This window comes from Myotis nattereri (assembly GCF_964212035.1).
Source record: "Myotis nattereri genome assembly, chromosome: 1".
Lineage (NCBI taxonomy): Eukaryota > Metazoa > Chordata > Mammalia > Chiroptera > Vespertilionidae > Myotis > Myotis nattereri.
The window spans coordinates 109,729,731-109,749,097 of record NC_138075.1 but is presented as its reverse complement, the minus strand read 5'-3'; the positions used below and the strand labels follow the sequence as shown (position 1 = coordinate 109,749,097).

General features: G+C 50.5%; 1 protein-coding gene across 1 annotated transcript in view; it reads left to right on the top strand.

Annotated features, from left to right (window-relative positions):
- Positions 1 to 19,367, top strand: part of PPCDC (phosphopantothenoylcysteine decarboxylase) — a 77,771-nt gene that overhangs the window by 26,066 nt on the left and 32,338 nt on the right. The gene's annotated exons all lie outside the window — the stretch shown is intronic.

The window sequence follows — 19,367 nt, the reverse complement described above, 5'->3', positions numbered from 1 at the left end:
CTCATCTGTATCACTCTACCCTCCCAGAGTTATTAAGAGAATCAAATGAGATAATTTGTGTAGAATAACGACCCCAGTGAGTGCCTCCCACATAGTAAATGTAAAATAAATGGAAGTTTATTCCTAACATTACTGAAATAGACTGTTTCATTTTGGGAAAAATAAAATCCCGACCCTAAGCAGATGTAGCCCTTTATGCAAGTGACAGGCACACAGCCAGCAGGGTTGGAACCTGCCCTGAAACTCAGTCCCCTTGCTTCCTGGTGTCCTCAGTTGTTCTTGTGTGTTTTTTCCTTAATCCTCACTGAGAACATGTTTACTGATTTTAGAGGGCGGGGGTGGGGGGAGGAAGAAGAGAAAGAGAGAGAGAGACACACATTGATGTGAGAGAAACATCGATTGGTTGCCTCTTGTACTCACCCCAACTGGGGACCAAACCCACAACCCAGGCATGTGCCTTGACTGAGAATTGAACCTACGACCTTTTGATATATGGAATGACAATCCAACCAATTGAGCCACGCCAGCCAGGGCCTGTGTCCTCAATTTTGCTGCACCTCAGATGGGGGCCTGAGTGTGCCCCACCCACCCAGTGCCCAACAACACAAATGGATGAGGAAGCAGGCTCCAGACACAATGCTCAGCCCTAAAAACTCTCTCCTGCCTTTGACCTAATTGCTGTTTGGTTGCTGCACCGGGGAGGTGCTTGTTTTCCTATTTGGAGCTGAGATTAGGGCTGGCTTTCTGCTCTCTTGTCTTCCAGGCCAGGGGTGAATGGGACCCCATGCATGCCCTCAGACCACTGAGAGTAGAGGTGCCTTCAAGGGGTACCAGGAAGCCTGGCTGGAACCAAGGCCTCCCAAAGCCTCCAGGAGCCTCTATCTCTATAGCACTTGACTTAATCAAGTGACCCTTTGGGATAAAACTGCCTCCTGGCACTGAAGAAAATATAACTAAAATGGCAGCACCAAGAACCAGCCTATTTGGCTGGTTTGGAGGTCGGGGTGTGGGGAGAGCCTGGGTGACTGAAATTCAGAGACAGTCCCAAAATTCCACTTAAATGGTTTCCAGCGTCCCTCTTCCTGTCCACATGGCCCTTCCTTTCCTTCAGCACCCTGCTAATGAATGGTGAGGCTTTCCAATTTTAATAGGAACTGCTACCATTTACTGAGTGCTTATTGTGGGCCAGGCTCTGTGCTGGACCCTTTTGGGAAGACTGTTGCCCAGGAGTCCTGCTATAAAATACTGTTTTAATAAAAGATCACAGGAGCAGAGAAGTTTGTAGGCCAGTGGTTCTCAGCCTGTGGGTCGCGACCCCTTTGGCGGTCAAACAACCCTTTCACAGGGGTCACCTAAGAACATCCTGCATATCAGATATTTACACTACGATTCATAACAGTAGCAACATTACAGTTATGAAGTAGCAACGAAAATAATTTTATGGTTGGGTCACAACATGAGGAACTGTATTTAAAGGGCCAGAAGGTTGAGAACCACTGCTCTATAGGCTGCTAGGGCTGCTGCTGGTCAAGGAACGGAAGCCTCTGAGCCAGGTCCCAGTCTCTACACTGGGCTGTCAGTTCTTCCTCCATACAGCTTATGTGTCCCTCTGCCACTTCCCCACTGCCTTAGAGTAAGGCCCTGACTCCTGAGTAAGACATACTTGGCCCCTGCCTACCTTTCTAACTCCACCCCTTACACCACACCAGTTCTGCAGACAGGACAACCTTGATGGAGTCCTGCTGCTTCTTGCCTTTGCAAATGCTGATGCTTTTACTGGAAGGCTGTTCTTTACCTGGCTGACTCTTACTCATGCCTCTGTGTGTCTGGGTGCCACCTACTTTGGAAAGCCTTCCCTGGCCAACTCAGGCTGGTACCCATTGTGCCACTTTCTCATCCTATATAATAAAACCCTAATATGCAAATCAACCAAGTGACAAAATGACCGGTCGCTATGACATGCACTGACCACCAGGGTGCAGGCACTCAATGCAGGAGCTGCCCCCTGGTGGTCAGTGCGCAGAAGCCAGGCTCACAGCTGGTGAGCAGCTACGGTGGCAGAAGCCACTCTTGCTTTCGCGGCAGTGCTAGGGACCCCTTGGGGGATGTCCACCCCCAGCAGGCGGACATCCACTGAGGGGTCCCGGACTGTGAGAGGGCGCAGGCTGGGCTGATGGACCCCTGCCCCCAGTGCACAAAAGTCGTGCACCAGGCCTCTAGTTTATTATAACAGAATTGCAATAGTGAGTTTACTTTGTGTCTCCCTAAATTGGGGATTGACTAGAGGGGAGGAGTTGTCCTCTTCCTCACAAAACCTGGTAGGTCATTCCAAGCCTCTTGTACTGACAAAATTAAAAAAGGTGTGTGTGGAGTAGAGGGGTGGGGGGAAGGTCCTGCTCCTTTCTGAGCAAGACACACATAACCTAGGAGCCATAAAATCAAAGACTGATATATTTGACTACAGAAAGATAATTCTGCCTAGCAATAGCCCAAAGGCAAAGTCAAAAGACAAACAACAAATGGGAAATTATCTGTAGCTCACAGAACAGAGATCTAATTCCCCTAATACATAAAAAGCTCCTGTACATTGATTAGAAAAGGACCAGGAACACACAAGAAAAGTGAGCAGGTGATAAAAACAGAGTACACACAGACACACACATACACACACACACACACCTTTAAACATAAAAAGCTACTTAACTACATTGATGAAGAAAGTGGTGCAAATCAAACTCTACTGAAATAAAAGTTTTCACCTACTAGATAGTGAAAGTGTTGCTCTTTGGAGAGCAATCTAAAAATATCTTTCAAAATCACATATGTACCTTACCCAGCAATTCTAAGGCTTTGTCCCATAGAGACACTCACATATATGACATTATGTCTCAATCAGGCTGTTCACTACAGCATTGTTGATGGTAGTAAAAGGCTGGAAACACCCTCACCATAAAACAGCTGGAGATTGCTTAAAAAAATTAGGGTCATTCCTACAGTGCAGTGGTTCTCAACCTAGGCTGCACATTAGAATCACCTGGGAATCTTTTTAAAATCCTGATTTCTGGGCCTCATCCTCTGGAAATTCTGTTTCTTTGTTATGGGGTGGGGTCACAACATTAGTAACAAAGAAACAGAATTTCCGGAGGATGAGGCCCAGAAATTAGGATTTTAAAAAGATTCCCAGGTGATTCTAATGTGCAGCCAAGGTTGAGAACCATTGCTGCAGTGGAACTCTACAAGGCAAAGTGTGGGGAAGCTACCCAGGTGCTAGTATTGGACAATGTCTGAGATATATTGCTTAAAAGAAAATGCTAGATACAGAACAATGTATTGCATGCTAGCTGTGTGTAAAAAAGTGAGGGAGAAAAGGAGAATATGTTCACCTTGGCTTATGTATACATCAAATACCTATTGAAAAATAAACAAGAAATGAGCCATTGTTTGCCATTCAGCAAGGAAATTGGGTGGTTGAAAAACAGGTCAGAGGCTTACTTCAAGTTTTGAGCCAGCTGAATAAATTATCTACCACAAAAGCATTTAAATACATGCATTCAATAAAGTATTCCTGCCCATTTGGCTCAGTGGATAGAGCATCAGCCCACAGACTGAAGGGTCCTGGATTCAATTCCGGTGAAGAACATGTACCTTGGATATAGGCTTGATCCCCACCTGTGGTCAGGAGCCCGTGGGAGGCAACCAATCAATGTGTCTCTCTCACATCAATGTTTCCTCTTTTTCTTTCCCTCTTTTTTTCTCTCTCTCTCTCACTCTCTCTCGCTCCCCTCCCTTCCACTCTCTCTAAAAAAAATCAATGGAAAAATATCCTTGGGTGAGGATTAACCAAAAAAAGAGAAATGTTCCTGCTCTGCCAGCGCGGCTCAGTGGTTAAGTGTCGACCTATGAACCAGGAGGTCACGGTTTGATTCCAGGACAGGGCGCATGCCCGGGTTACAGGCTCGATCCCCAGTAGGGGGCATGCAGGAGGCAGCTGATCAATTATTCTCTCTCATCATTGATTGAATCTCTCTTCCTCCCCCTTTCTCTCTGAAAACAATATATATATATATATATATCTACACTAATAAAAGAGAAAAATGGTAATTGGCGTACGGCGAATCCCTTTTCATTGGCTACTCAGGGCTATATGCAAATTAACTGCCAACTAAGATTGGCAGTTAACTGCCAACTAAGATTGGCAGTTAACTGCCAACAAGATGGCGGCTAATTTGCATATGTAGGCACAATGCACAGAGGCGAAAGGGAAAGCAGGAAGAAGCCCCCTGCCACTGACAGTGATCGGAAACCCAGGGGGAAGCTAAGAGCTGTGGGGCAGGGCAAAGGCGGCCCTGGGGCCGCCTTTGCCCTGCCCCCCAGCCATGATCGGAGAATCAGGCGCCTTTGCCGCCCTGGTCAGTGATAGCAGGAAGTAGGGGTGGAGCCAGCGATGGGAGCTGGGCACGGTCGAAGCTGGCAGTCCCAGGAGCTAGGGGTCCCTTGCCTGGGCCTAAAGCGAAGCCCACGATCGCGGCGCCCCCCGCTGCTACTGCAGGTCCCCGCTGCCTGGGCCGGACGCCTAGGCCAGAGGCGTTAGGCCTGGGCAGGGGCGGAGCCTGCAACTGCGGGGAGCTGGGGGTCCCCTGCCCAGGCCTGACACTTCTGCCGGAGGCCTCAGGCCTGGTCAAGGGGTGGCCGATCCGGTGATTGGTGATCGGAGGGTGATGAGGGTCAACTCCTCTGGCTGAGGCATCAGACCTGGGTGGGGGGCAGAGCCGGGGATTGGGGGGATATGATGGTCCCCTTGCCCAGGCCTGAAGCCTGGGTCAGAGGCGTCAGGCTTGGGCGGGCGGTGGAGCAAGCCATCAGAGGGAGATGGGGGTCCCCTGTCCAAGCCTGACACCTCTGGCGGAGGCATCAGGCCTGGGCAAGGGGCCGATCAGGCGATCGGAGGGTGATGGGGGTCAACACCTGAGGGCTCCCAGTATGTGAGAGGGGGCAGGCTGGGCTGAGGGACACTCTTCCCCCACCCCCACCACCCAGTGCACGAATTTCATGCACCGGGCCCCTAGTATATATATATAACCCTAATATGCAATTAGACTGAATGGCAGAACAACCGAACAACCAGTCGCTATGACGTGCGCTGACTACCAGGGGAGGCATGCGGAACATGGTGGGCGTAGGCAACAGGTGGCAGAGTGTGGAACATGGTGGGAATAGGCCATGGCGGGATGGTGGGGCAGGTGAGTGGGGGCGCCAGACCAAGGCGGGGCACCAGTCGCTGTCATGGTTACTGAAAATTCTTTGCTCCCGTGCACTGCAGTCCAGCCAGCGCTCGCACTGGCTGCCGGTGCTAGCCCCACCCACACCTGCTGCCAGCGCCCAGCACCAGCCCCAATTGCAGCGCTGTCAGTGGGTGTGAGCGGTGGCTGGCAGTACCGGTCGCCCCTGAGAGCTTCTCCACATCCCCCTGCTCCTCAGGGGTGATCAGGGTGGCAGTCGCCTCTCGCACCCACTGCTGGCGATGGCCCTGCTTGCATCCGCAGCTGGCACTGTTACAGAGTAGGAAAACTTTTAGGCCTACTTAATTCCCTAGCCACCTCAGCAGCTTGACAGCCTGTGCAAAGTTTCTAGGAACTGAGCTCACACACCTGAGCAACGGCCCACAAAGAACTAACAGATCAAAATTAAGAATAGTCCTGACCTTTAAGTTACCCAGAAATGAATAACAGGAGGATGATGAGTAGCTTGGCTAAAACTACACAATGAGCTTTTGTAACTTGGCTTTGCTTGCTATGGGAACCTGAACACGGATGTAGTGTCCCCTTTAAATATTGGACTCTGCAGATGGTCGTGGCCGCTTCTTTCTTGGGCTTCCCGAGTGTAGGAGTGGACACTGGCCAGCCAGTAAAGGCTCTCCAAATTTTAATTAGTCTGGAATTCTGGTCATTCTGTCGCTCACACTGCACAACAGCGCCCAGTGCCAGTCCCAATCGCTCAGCGCTGTCAGCAGGTGCTAGTGGCGGCTGTTGGCCCTGATCGCCCCTGAGGGCTTCTCCACCTCCCTCTTCTCCTGAGGGGTGATCAGGGCAGCAGCTGCCACTCACACTTGCTGATGGCGCCAGCCCCGCTTGCACCTGCTGCTGGCACTGGTCCCAATTGCTCAGGGCCAGCATCGTCAGTGCATGGGAGCAGTGGCGGCAGGAGTGGGGCTTCCGGCAGACAGGGGACCAGGGTCCGCGGTGGGAGGGGCCAGGTGGGGGTGCGGAGGATGGGCCGAGACCCACCCCTGTGCCCACCGCAGCCTCGCAGCCCACAGTTCCTTTCAAGGTGCACGAATTCATGCACTGGTGTGGTCCAGCCAGCCTGCCCCGATGGGGGTGCCCGTTTGGAGGCGGGGCTGGCTAGGGCGAGGGGCTGCAGGCATTCCAGTCATTCAGCCATTCGGATATCCTATCTAATAAAAGAGAAACATGGTAATTAGCCGTACCTCCGCTACCCTTCCCATTGGCTAATCAGGGTGATATGCAAATTTACTGCCAACCAAGATGGCAGTGGCAGCCAGGCAACTAACACGAACAGGAGGCTTGCTTGCTCCAGTGACGGAGGAAGCCAGGTTCCCTGCCTGCTGCTGCCGGCGTCTGAGCTCCTGAAGCAACAGCTCCAAAAGGTACAATGTTTCAATTATAGAAGCTAAAAGATGGCGGTTAATTTGCATATACCAGCTGCGAGCGAAGACTGACGACAACGTGGAGGCCAAGTGGTACAGAAGGGAGCCAAGTAGAGGCCGCGAGGATAGAAATGGAGCCGCAGCCGCTGTGAGCGGGAGGGGCAGCGGCTTGGAGGGGAAGAGGCAGCAGCTGGGAGCGGGAGGGAAACCCCAGCCACAGCGGCTGGGAGCGGGAGGGCAAGCCCAGCCCCAGCGGCTGGGAGCGGGAGGGCAAGCCCAGCCCCAGCGGCTGGGAGCGGGAGGGCAAGCCCAGCCCCAGCGGCTGGGAGCGGGAGGGCAAGCCCAGCCCCAGAAGCTGGGATTGGGAGGGCAAGCCCAGCCACAGGGGATGGGAGCATAAGGGGCAGCAGCTGGGAGCGGGAGGGTAAGACCAGCTGCAGGGGCTTGAAGCGGGAGCGAAGCCCGCCTCAGTGAGTTTCGCTCCCTTCTCTGCTTTGCTCCAGCCACAGGAAGCCCTATTCTTGCAGGAATATTCCTGCAACGGGCCTCTAGTATTCTATATAATAAAAGGGTAATATGTGAATTGACCCTAATGGCGGAACAACTGGAATGACTGCTGGACCTGACCTATGCCAGATATGAGCTTTGTATACCTTAACTCATTTAATTCTCCTAAAAATCCTCCAAGATAGGCATTGCTATCCCCGTTAAAAAAGAAGAAGAAGAAGAAGAAGAACCTGAGAAAATATAAAAATTCTCCTAACTATGAACCAAGACATGGCCTATCATAGGGGAGAGTAGAAATGGGTGGTGCTGCTCACACAGGCCAGACTTGAGTTGGGAATAGAAAGAGGTACAGGTAGGCTGACCATATATTTTGTTGTCCAAAGTGGATACTTCTGAGAGCAAAAAGGGACAATAAATGTACCAGGACGATAGGCATCAACTGGGTCTGTCCTGGGTAAATTGGGATGTGTGGTCACCCTACATACAGAGCACCAGAGGGAAGTACAGTTCAGCAACCATGCCCTATGAAGTAACAGCCATCATTTATAATGTAATGCTCAGAGCAGTTTCTAAGGAGGACATTATTGTCCCCATTTGACAGATGAGAACACTGAGGCTCAAAGGGGTTTATTTTTTAAAAAGTATACACACACACACACACACACACACACACACACACACACCAGAGGCCCAGTGCATGAATTCGTGCATGGGTGGGGTCCGGCCAATCCAGCCGAGCCAGCCAGGGGGAGGGGACGTGGGAGGTTGGCCAGCTGGCCCCACCCCCTGGTCGAACTCCCAGTCCAGGGGACAATTTACATATTAATCTTTTATTATATAGGATTTTTATTGATTTCAGAGAGGAAGCGGGGGAGAGAGAGAGATAGAAACATCAATGTTGAGAAAAAATCATTGATTGGCTGCCTCCTGCAATGCCCCCTACTGGGGATCGAGCCTGCAGCCAGGGAGGGCATGTGCCATTGACCGAAATCGAACCTGGGACCCTTCAGTCCACAGGCTGAGGCTCTATCCACTGAGCCAAACCAACTTGGGCAAAGGGGTTTCTTAACTTTCTGGAGGTCTCACAGCTTTTAAGTGAGAAAGCTGTGCTGTCTTCTTGTTCTTTCTGTGGGTCATACTGCCTCCCAGGCTCAGGGCTTTGGAGGAAGATCAGAAAAAGAGACCAAGTGGGGAAACAGAGATAGATGGCTTTAGTCTTGGAATGAGACAGGCCATTTGCCAGGCTGTCCCTGCAGTCTATGTATGGCCTCTCCCAGACTGGCAAGTGAGCAGTGGCTAGGGAAGGTGGGCAGCTGGGGCATGGTGGATGCCCCAAAGTCTTCTTTTGCAGTCTTCCATGATCTTCCTGGATCTCCAGGGGAGCAGTGGCCAAAGCAGGGGATTTCTAGGAAAAACATGTCATCCATTGAGTTGCCCCCTTTCTATGATTGATGAACAGGAAGACCGAGAAATTGAATGGCAGATATCCGGGAGCCAGGAATGTCCCCCCTGGTCTACAGATTCTGCCATGACTCCAGCTCAGTTCCTGTGGAGCTTCTGGAGAGCCTGTGGTGGTCTGGATGTTGTAATACTCTAGGTTAGGGGCAGAAAGTCTGCAGGATCATATACGTATGGAGGGTGTGACTCTCAGGGTAACCTGGCATTCAGGTGTGAGTCAACTGCCATTGCACAGACAATGGAGGGCCTGGTCCAAAGCTCAGATGGCCTTTGTAGGGCCCTTCACTTATTGCATCACAGGTGGATGAGCAGGGAATAGGCTGCTGATTATGCAGCCAGGCAGACCACACCACCTGCATGCTCCCAGGCCTGGACAGGTTGTAGGCTAGCAGGGCTGACAAGAAAAGGAAAGTCCCTATCCCCAGGGATGTTAGTTTGCCTGCATATTTCAGACAAGCACAGCAACCTGAGGCCACTGCAAACCAATGTTGCATCATCGAAGGCTGACTATGTTTCTTTATTCCTGGACCTCCATTCATTTAAAAAAATTTTTTTAATTAATGGACTTTACAGACAAAGACAAATACCATATGATTTCACTTATATGTAGAATCTAAAGAGCAAAATAAATGGATGAACAAAGTAGAAAAAGACTCATAGATATAGAGAACAGACTGATAGTTGCTAGATGGGAGGAGGTTTGGGAGGCTTGGTGAAAAAGATGAAGGGATTTAGAAGTACAAATTGGTAGTTACAAAATAGTCACAGGGATGTAAAGTACAGCCTAGGGATATAGTCAATAATATTATAATAACTATGTATGGTGCCAGGCGGGTACTTGAAATATCAGGGGGAAACACTTTGTAAAGCACATGATTATTTAACTACTATGCTGTACACCTGAAACGAATATATATATACTAGAGGCCTGGTGCACAAAAATTTGTGCACTCAGGTGGATCCCTCAGCCTGGCCTGTGCTCTCTCGCAGTCTGGGGACCCTGGCTGCTGGCACCAGTTTTCCTCTGGCACCCGGAACCCAGGCCTTGGCTCTTCACTGGGAGGGGCCGGCATGGTGGGCTTCCCTCTTCGCTCTTCGCTCACCATGCCAGCCTTCGCTCACTGCTCCTGCCCTGGGCCAGCGAGCTTTGTTCCGACGCTTGGCGCCTACATATGCAAATTAGCCTCCATCTTTGTTGGCAGTTAATTTGCATATCGTGCTGATTAGTCAATGGGAAGCATAGTGAAGGTACAGTCAATTACCATGTTTGTCTATTATTAGATTAGATCTACACTAATAAAAAAGAAACATGCAAATTGGTGTCACTCCGCTACCCTTCCCATTGGCTAATCGGGGCAATATGCAAATGAACTGCCAGCCAAGGTGGCGGCCGGCAGCCAGGCAGCTTGAAGCGAACATGAGGCTTGCTTGCTTCAGTGACGGTGGACTCCAATGTTCCCCGCCTGCCGCTGCCAGCCTCTGAGCTTGCAGTTTGAAACATTGTTACAAATATAGAAGCTAAACAAAACCCCAGAAACCTGCTTTCAGCCAGCCGGGATCTCAGAGCTGGAGTTGAAACAGTGTTTCGATTATAGAACCCAAACAAACCAGATACCTGCTTTCAGCAGCCGAGGCCTCAGAGCTGGAGCAAAGCCTCAGAGCTAAAGCTGGCCCAGAATAAAAAAGAAAAAAGAAAAAAAGGAGCGCTTGGGAGCCGCCAGCGTGAAAACAGCCCTCAGCCCCTCACCCAGACTGGCCAGGCACCCCAGTGGGACCCCCACCCTGAAGGGGGTGTGACCAGCTGCAAACAGCCATCATCCCCTCATTCAGGCTGGCCAGGCACCCAGTGGGGACCCCCACCCTGATCCAGGACACCCTACAGGGCAAACCAGCCATCCCCCACCCATGCACCAGGCCTCTATCCTATATAGTAAAAGGGTAATATGCCTCCCAGCACCAGGATCAGCGGAGCCGCGAGGCCTTCCGGCACCGGGATCATTGTGACAGGGGGCAGCGCCCAAACCCCCTGATCACCCTGCGGCTCTGTGTGTGACAGGGGGCAGGGCCACAACCTCCCTATCCGCTCTGCTCTGTTCATGACAGGGGAAGGCGCCCCAACCCCCTGATCAGCCCTGCTCTGTGCCAGATAATGGGGAGCTCCCCAACCCCCTGATCGCCCTGCGGCTCTGTGTGTGACAGGGTGCAGCGCCCCAACCCCTTGATCGGCTCTACTCTGTGTGTGACAGGGTGCAGCACCCCCACCCCAGGCCCTGCTCTGTGGGTGACAGGGTAGAGCCATAACCTCCCCATCGGCCCTGCCCTGAGTGTGACAGTGGCGGCACCCCAACCCCCTGATCGGCCCTGGTCTGTGGGTGATAGAGGGTGGCGCCCCAACCGCTCCCCACGGGCCCTGCTCTGTGTGTGACAGGGTAGAGCCCTAACCTCCCCATTGGCCCTGCCCTGAGTATGACAGGGTGCAGCGCCCCAACCCCCTGATCTGCCCTGCTCTGTGTGTGACAGGGGGCGGTGCCCCAACTCCCCTATCGGCCCTACTCTGGAGTGACAGGGGGGAGCTCCTCAACCCCCTGATCAGCCCTGCTCTGTGCGTGACAGGTGGGAGCTCCCCAACCCCCTGATGGGCCCTGCTCTGTGTGTGACAGGTGGGAGCTCCCCAACCCCCTAATCAACCCTGCTCTATGCGTGACGGGGCGGCGCCGCATCCTCCCCATCAACCCTGCCTTGAGTATGACAGGGGGCGGTGCCCCAACTCCCCAATCAACCCTGCTCTGAGCCCATCCAGGGGCTGCACCTAGGGATTGGGCCTGCCCTCTGCCACCCGGGAGCAGGCCTAAGCCAGCAGTTCGTTATCTCCCGAGGGGTCCCAGACTGCGAGAGGGCACAGGCCAGGCTGAGGTACCCTCCCCCCCTCCCCCGCCGAGTGCACAAATTTTTGTGCACTGGGCCTCTAGTCCTATCTAATAAAAGAGAAACATGGTAATTAGCCGTACGTCCGCTACCCATCCCATTGGCTAATCAGGGTGATATGCAAATTAACTGCAAGCCAAGATGGCAGCCGGCAGCCAGGCAGCTTGAAGCAAACATGAGGCTTGCTTGCTTCAGTGACGGTGGACTCCAATGTTCCCCTCCTGCCGCTGCCGGCCTCTGAGCTTGCAGTATGAAACATTGTTACAAATATAGAAGCTAAACAAAACCCCAGAAACCTGCTTTCAGCCAGCCGGGATCTCAGAGCTGGAGTTGAAACAGTGTTTTGATTATAGAACCCAAACAAACCAGATACCTGCTTTCAGCAGCCGAGGCCTCAGAGCTGGAGCCAAGCCTCAAAGCTAAAGCTGGCCCAGAATAAAAAAGAAAAAAGAAAAAAAGGAGCGCTTGGGAGCTTCAGTCACCCACCAGCCTGAAAACAGCCCTCACCCCCTCACCCAGACTGGCCAGGCACCCCAGTTGGAACCCCCACCCCGAAGGGTGTGTGACCAGCTGCAAACAGCCATCATCCCCTCATCCAGGCTGGCCAGGCTCCCAAGCGGGACCCCCACCCTGATCCAGGAAAGCCTTCAGGGCAAACCAGCCATCCCCCACCCACGCACCAGGCCTCTATCCTATATAATAAAAGGGTAATATGCCTCCCAGCACCAGGATCAGCGGAGCCGCAAGGCCTCCCAGCACCAGGATCAGCGGAGCCGAGAGGCCTCCAAGCACCAGGATCATTGTGACAGGGGGCAGCGCCCAAACCCCCTGATCACCCTGCGGCTCTGTGTGTGACAGGGGGCAGGGCCACAACCTCCCTATCCGCTCTGCTCTGTTCATGACAGGGGAAGGCGCCCCAACCCCCTGATCAGCCCTGCTCTGTGCCTGATAGGGGGGAGCTCCCAACCCCCTGATCGCCCTGCGGCTCTGTGTGTGACAGGGTGCGGCGCCCCAACCCCTTGATTGGCCCTGCTCTGTGTGTGACAGGGTGCGGTGCCCCAAATCTCCCCCCCCCCAAGGGCCCTGCTCTGTGTGTGACGGGATAGAACCATAACCTCCCCATCGGCCCTGTCCTGAGTGTGAGGGTGGCGGCGCCCCAACCACCTTAGTGGCCCTGCTCTGTGGGTGATAGAGGGCGGCGCCCCAACCCCCTGATCCGCCCTGCTCTGTGTGTGACAGAGCATGGTGCCCCAACTCCCCTATCGGCCCTACTCTGTGAGTGACGGGGGGAGCTCCTCAACCCCCTGATCAGCCCTGTTTTGTGCGTGATGGGGGAGCTCCCCCACCCCCTGATCGACCCTGCTCTGTGCTTGACAGGGTACGGAGCCCCACTCCCCCTGATGGGCCCTGCTCTGTGGGTGACAGGGGGGAGCGCCCCAACCTCTTATTGGCCCTGCTCTGTGCGTGACAGGGGCGGTGCCCCAACTCCCCAATCAGCCCTGCTCTGAGCTCGACCAGATGCTGCACCTAGGGATTGGGCCTGCCCTCTGCCACCCGGGAGTGGGCCTAAGCCAGCAGGTCGTTATCTCCCGAGGGGTCCCAGACTGTGAGAGGGCACAAGTGGGGCTGAGGGATACACCCCCCCCCCCGTCAGTGCACAAATTTTTGTGCACCAGGCCTCTAGTTATCAATAAATCCACAAATGACAAAGTGTTGGCCAGGATGTGGAGAAAAGGGAATCTTCATGCACTGTCAATGGGAATGCAGATTGGTGTAGCCACAATGGAAAATAGTATGGAGGTTTCTCAAACAATTAAAAATACAACTACTTATGACTCAGTAATTTCACTTCTGAGGATTTATTAGAAAAAACCCAAAACACTAATTCCAAAGAATACATGCACTATTGCAACATTATTTACAACAAGATATAGAAGCAACCCAGGAACCCATCAATAGATGACTGCATAAAAGAATTGGTGGTACAGATATATAATGGAATATTACAAGCCATAAAAAGAAGGGAATTTTACCATTTGTGACTGCATGGTTGGACCTAGAGGGAATCAGGCAGAGAAAAACAAATGCCATATGATTTCATTTATATGTGTAATCTAAAGGACAAAATAAACAAACAAAACTGAAACAGACTCATCACATAGAGCAGACTGGTGATTGCCAGAGAGGAGGGCTGTTGGACTGGATGAAAGAGGTGAAGGGATTAAGAAATGCAAATTAGCAATGAAGAAATACAAAAATACTCAATAATCTATACTAATAATAGAGGAATATGCAAATTGTCCAGACACTGTCACAGTAACAGTAACAACCAGCCGGCTGCCTGGGGCAACAAGGCCTGCAGGGGGGTTAGTGAGGGACAACCGAACAACTGAACAGCAGGCTGTGTGGGGCAACCAGGTCAGCAGGGGGAGCAGTTGGGGGAGACCAGGCCAGCAGGGGGGGGGCAGTTGGGGAGACCAGGCTGGCCGGGGAGGGGGCAGTTGAGGGGTTACTAGGTCAGTGGGGGGCAGTTCTGGGAGACCAGGCCAGAAGGGGGGGCCAGTAAGGGGTGATCAGGCAGGCAGGCAGGTGAGCAGTTAGGAGCCAGCCATCCCAGATTGTGACAGGGATGTCTGACTGCCGGTTTAGGGCCTGATCCCCAGCAGTCGGACATCCCCTGAGGGGTCCCAGATTGGAGAGGGTGCAGGCTGGGCTCAGGGCCATCCCCCCCCCCCCCCCGCCATGCATGAATTTCATACACTGGGCCTCTAGTATTGTGGTAACTATGTATGGTGCTAGTTTGGTACTGAAAATATCTAGGGGAGCACTAGGTAAAGTAGACGACTATCTAACCATTGAGTTGTATACCTAAAACCAATACAAAATAAAACTGAAAGGAAAAAAGGCAATTTATAGCCCTAGCAAGTTTGGCTCAGTGAATAGAGCATCAGCCTGAGGACTGAAGGGTCACAGGTTTGATTCTGGTCAAGGGCACATGCCTAGGTTGCAGGCTCAGTCACCAGCAGGAAGCAGCTGATCAATGATTCTCTCCCATCATTGATGTTTCTATCTCTCTCTCCCTCAACCTTTCTCTCTGAAATCAATAAAAAATATATTTTTTAAAAGCAATTATGTAAAACAATATGTCACTAATTGTATTGTTGGGTCTATAACATATAGTAATGTAATATATTCAAAATAACAACACAATGCAGGTGGAAAGGAACATAGCTGTATTGGAATAAGGATGTTACCTTGAATCCAAATAAAAAATGAACAAAGAAACAAATGAAAAGAGCCAGAATTGGTAAATAACAAACTCTATAAATATATACTTGCTATTCTTTCTTCTCTTTGCTTCTTAAAAAACGTACAAATATATGAACAATAATTATAACAATGTATTCTTGGATTTGTGACTTATGTAGACATATATAAACATCATATATAATATAAAAACATATGGCTATATAAACAAACATCCTATCTAATAATAGACAAACATGGTAATTGACCGTACCTTCACTATGCCTCCCATGGGCTAATCAGAGCGATATGCAAATTAACAACCAACAAAGATGGCAGCTAATTTGCATACTGCAGGCAGGGCGGGACAAGCACAGCTGCCAGCGTGAGAGCCACCATCCAGGCCCCCGTGTGTGACTCCAGAAGCCGCCTGCCTGCCGCCCGTGATCAGATCCAATCCCCCAGAAGCCCCAGAAGCCGCCCAGAAGCCTGTGATCAGGGGGAGATGGGGGTCCCCTGCCCAGGCCTGACACCTCTGGCGGAGGCGTCAGGCCTGGGCAAGGGGCCGATCGGGCAATCGGAGGGTGATGAGGATCGACACTTCTGGCTGAGGCATCAGGCCTGGGTGGGGGGCAAAACTGGCAATCGGAGGGGTCTGGGGGTCCCCTGCTCAGGCCTAATGCCTGGGCCAGAGGTGTCAGGCCTGGGCGGGGGGCGGAGCCAGCAATCAGAGGGGTCTGGGGGTCCCCTGCCCAGGCCTGACGCCTCCTCGAGAGGTGTCAGGCCTGGGCCAGGGGCTGAGCCGGAGATCAGAGGGAGATGGGGGTCCCCTGCCCAGGCCTGACGCCTGGGCCAGAGGCATCAGGCCTGGGTGGGGGGTGGAGCCGGTGATTGGGGGGAGATGGGGGTCCCCTGCCCAGGCCTGAAGCGTGGGCCAGAGGCATCAGGCCTGGGCCGAGGGGTGGGGGAGGGCCCAGCCGATGATTGGTGTGAACTACAGAGGAAACACCTTTTCTGACCACTCATTGGTTAAGCTCTCTGTATGCCACTGGTAATATTCTTAGTAACTTGGGTAATAAGAATTCAAAAAGGTGATCTAGGGTTTTTCACCACACTCCTGGCGAAAAAAACAAAGGTCCACTGCTGGAGGGCTAAGATATGTCATATCCTGCCCTAGCCAGTTTTGCTCAGTGGATAATGCCTTGGCCTGCATATGGCAGGGTCTGAGTTCAATTCTGACCAAGGGCATGTACCTAGGTTGCAGGCTTCTCCCTGGCCGGGGCCCAGGTCAGGGCTCATGCAGGAGGCAACCAATCAGTGTTCCTCTCACTTTGATGTTTCTCTCTGTCTTTCCCTTTCTCTTCCACATTCTCTAAAAATCAATGGAAACATATCCTCAGGTGAGGATAAAAAAAGAATAATAAAGAAATTATTATTATATGAAAGACACATCTTGAAAATGCCTAAAGAAAGTTGCCATTTTTTCATGGTGAAGGGACTGGAGTCCGTGTTGATGAAAACACCTTGGTGGCTGCGGTGACTGGCAGTGGCTGCAGCAGCGGGGTGATGGGGCTGGTGCCTTTCCCTGATCAGTCCAGTCACCTCCCACCAAGGGAGGCTAGACTGTGGCTTAGGCCCTATCCCCAAGGGGAGCAGGGAGCAGACCTAAGCTCTCACTAGCCCTTGAGGGCTCCCAGTATGTGAGAGAGGGCAGCTGGGCTGAGGGACACCCCTCCCCAGTGCACGAATTTCATGCACCAGGCCCTTAGTCTATATATATAAAAGGCTAAGCAACTGTCTGACCAGCCGGTAGGTATGATGCACACTGACCACCAGGGAGCAGACACTCAACACAGGAGCTGCCAAGCTGTGGTGATTTGGCAGTAACAGTTCTCAGGTGACGCACCCTAGAACCAGAGAGGAGGGAGCCCAATTTGTACTCCCTCATGGAAGTACAAATCCCCCTGCTTATGAGGCCAGCTGGAGCAAGTATTTAGTACTCAACGATACTAAAAGACGGCCCTGACTGGAGTGGCTCAGTGGTTGGAGTGATGTCCTGTACACCAAAAGGTGGAATTTCAATTGACAGTCAATGCATTTACATAGGTTATAAGTTCAATACCTGATTGGGGAGCATGTAAAAGACAGCTGATAGATATTTCTCTCTCACATCAATGTTTCTATCTCCTCCTTCTCTTCTTCCCTTTCTGTCTCTCTTTAGAATCAATTAAAGAAAAGAAAAAAAGATACTAGTAGACTGGAAATAAAGGTATGAAAGAAGATCTTTTATGTAAAAGAAAAACAAAAGAAAGCTTCAGTGGCTATACTAATATCAGACAAACTAGAATTTTAAAAAAAATGTAACTAGAGAAAAAGAGGGCCATTCTATACTGGTAAAAGGTTCAATTCATCAGGAATATTTAACAATTATAAACATATATGCACCTAAAAGCAGAGCACCAGCATACATTAAGCCAAAAATTAACAGAATTGAAGAGATAAGTAGACAATTAATAGTCAGGAACTTTAACATCCCACTTTAAATAATGGACATTTAAGAAACTCCCCACCCAGGAGTTCCAAAATGGCAGTGGTGTAAGTGCAAGCTACCCTCCTCCCAGGACCAAACTGGAATTATAACTAAAATACAAAAAAAACCCATCCTGAATAATCAACTGAAGACTAGCTGTAGAGAACCTTGATAACCAAGGTCATAAAGTGGAGATGGCATAGAGACTGGTAGGAAGTGCAGAGGCACAAGAGGGCTGGCCAGGCTCCCACAGACAGCAGCTGAAGTACTGGAGAGATATCTCAGCTGTGGGGGGTTCCCATGGAGAATTCTGGGGTCTAAACTCCAATCTGGGCTCCCTAGCCAAGAACCAGAACTGAGAAAGGTGTCCACATAACATCTGGCTGTGAAAAGCAGCAGGGTTACTGTCTGTCAGGGAGAGATGGCTGGAAATGCAGGCACGCTCTTAAAGGACCAACACACAAAATTTTGTATGCAAATACCTTGGGCTCCAGCAGAGGGAGGACAGAGTGGATTGGAGCTGTGTAAGGAGAGTCCAGGATTGGGAGCTCTGTGGTTGGAGCCTGAAGAGCAGCCACCTAGTCTCTAGTACTGAGTCATTCCCTCATACTGCAGAGGACTTCTTTCTCCCGCAGACCTTTACCATCCAGGCAGCTTTTGCCTGGTTTGCCTTGGGAGAGGTAGGGGGAGGAATTGCCTCACCCAGTTGGAAAACCTCTAGCCCCACCCTGTAGAGTCTACACCTTGCTGTGGTAGATAACCTAAGGATAATCAAGACTGAATAAATATCAGACTGCAGGCAGAGGCAAAATGGAATAGGTACTAAATACAGAGCTTTCCAGATGGGGAAAAGAAAAAAAAAAAGGGTAATGGAGCTTATCACCACCAAACCAGCACTGTAAGAAGGTCTTTGCCTGATCTCCTTCTGAGCCTGGTGCTAGGAAAAGCAGGCCTTGATGCACATCTATGTCATTTCCAAAAACACCCAGACCAGCAGACGGAGCCACAGCTGTGGATTGCTGATAGCACCAAAAAGATTACTCAGGGCTAGTTAGAAACAGTATCTGACTTTGTCCTGTACTAGAGACTGGGAGTCATAGCATATCTACTTAATACACAGACACAAACCCAAACAGATAGCCAAAATGGGGAGACAAAAACTCAAGCCTGAAATGAACAAGAGAATTCTCCAGAAGAAGACCTAGTAAAGTAGAGATAAGAACATTTTCAAATATAGAGTTCAGAATAATGATTACAAGGATGCTTAACAGAATCAGAAAAAAATAGAAGAAACTGTGAAAAAAGACCAGTCAGAAATTAAGAATGACATAACACAAATAAAGAAAATGGAAGGAATAATAGTAGATTAGGGGAAGCCAAGGATCATATCAGTGAATTAGAAGATAAGGTAGAAAAAATAACTCAATCAGAGAACTGAAAATAAAAAAAAAATAAAAAAAAAACAAAAACAGGAAGACAGCTTAAGGGAGCTGTGGGACAACATGAAACATAACAAATTCACATAATAGGTGTGCCAGAAGGAGAAGAAAGTGAGCAAAGGATAGAGAACCTGTTTAAAGAAATAATGGCAGAAAACATTCCTAACCTGGAGAGATTGAGAGCAATACAGTCATTATAGGGGACTTTAACACCCCACTGATTTCACTGAATAGATCTTCCACACAAAAAATTAATAAGGAAATAGAGACTCTAAATGACACACTGAATCTGATGAATTTAATTGACATTTATAGAACATTTCACCCCAAGGCTGCAGAATATACATTCTTTTCAAGTGCACATGGGTCATCCTCAGAGAGGTCACATGTTAGGACACAAAACAAATATCTACGAGTTCAAGAAAATTGAAATCATATCAAGCATCTTCTCAGATCACAATGTAATGAAATTGGAAGTCATCTACAGTAAAAACACTCAAAAACATTTGAACACATGGAGGCTAAATAGCATATTATTAAACAATGAATGGGTTACCAATGAGATCAAAAGAAATAAAAAACTTCCTGGAAACAA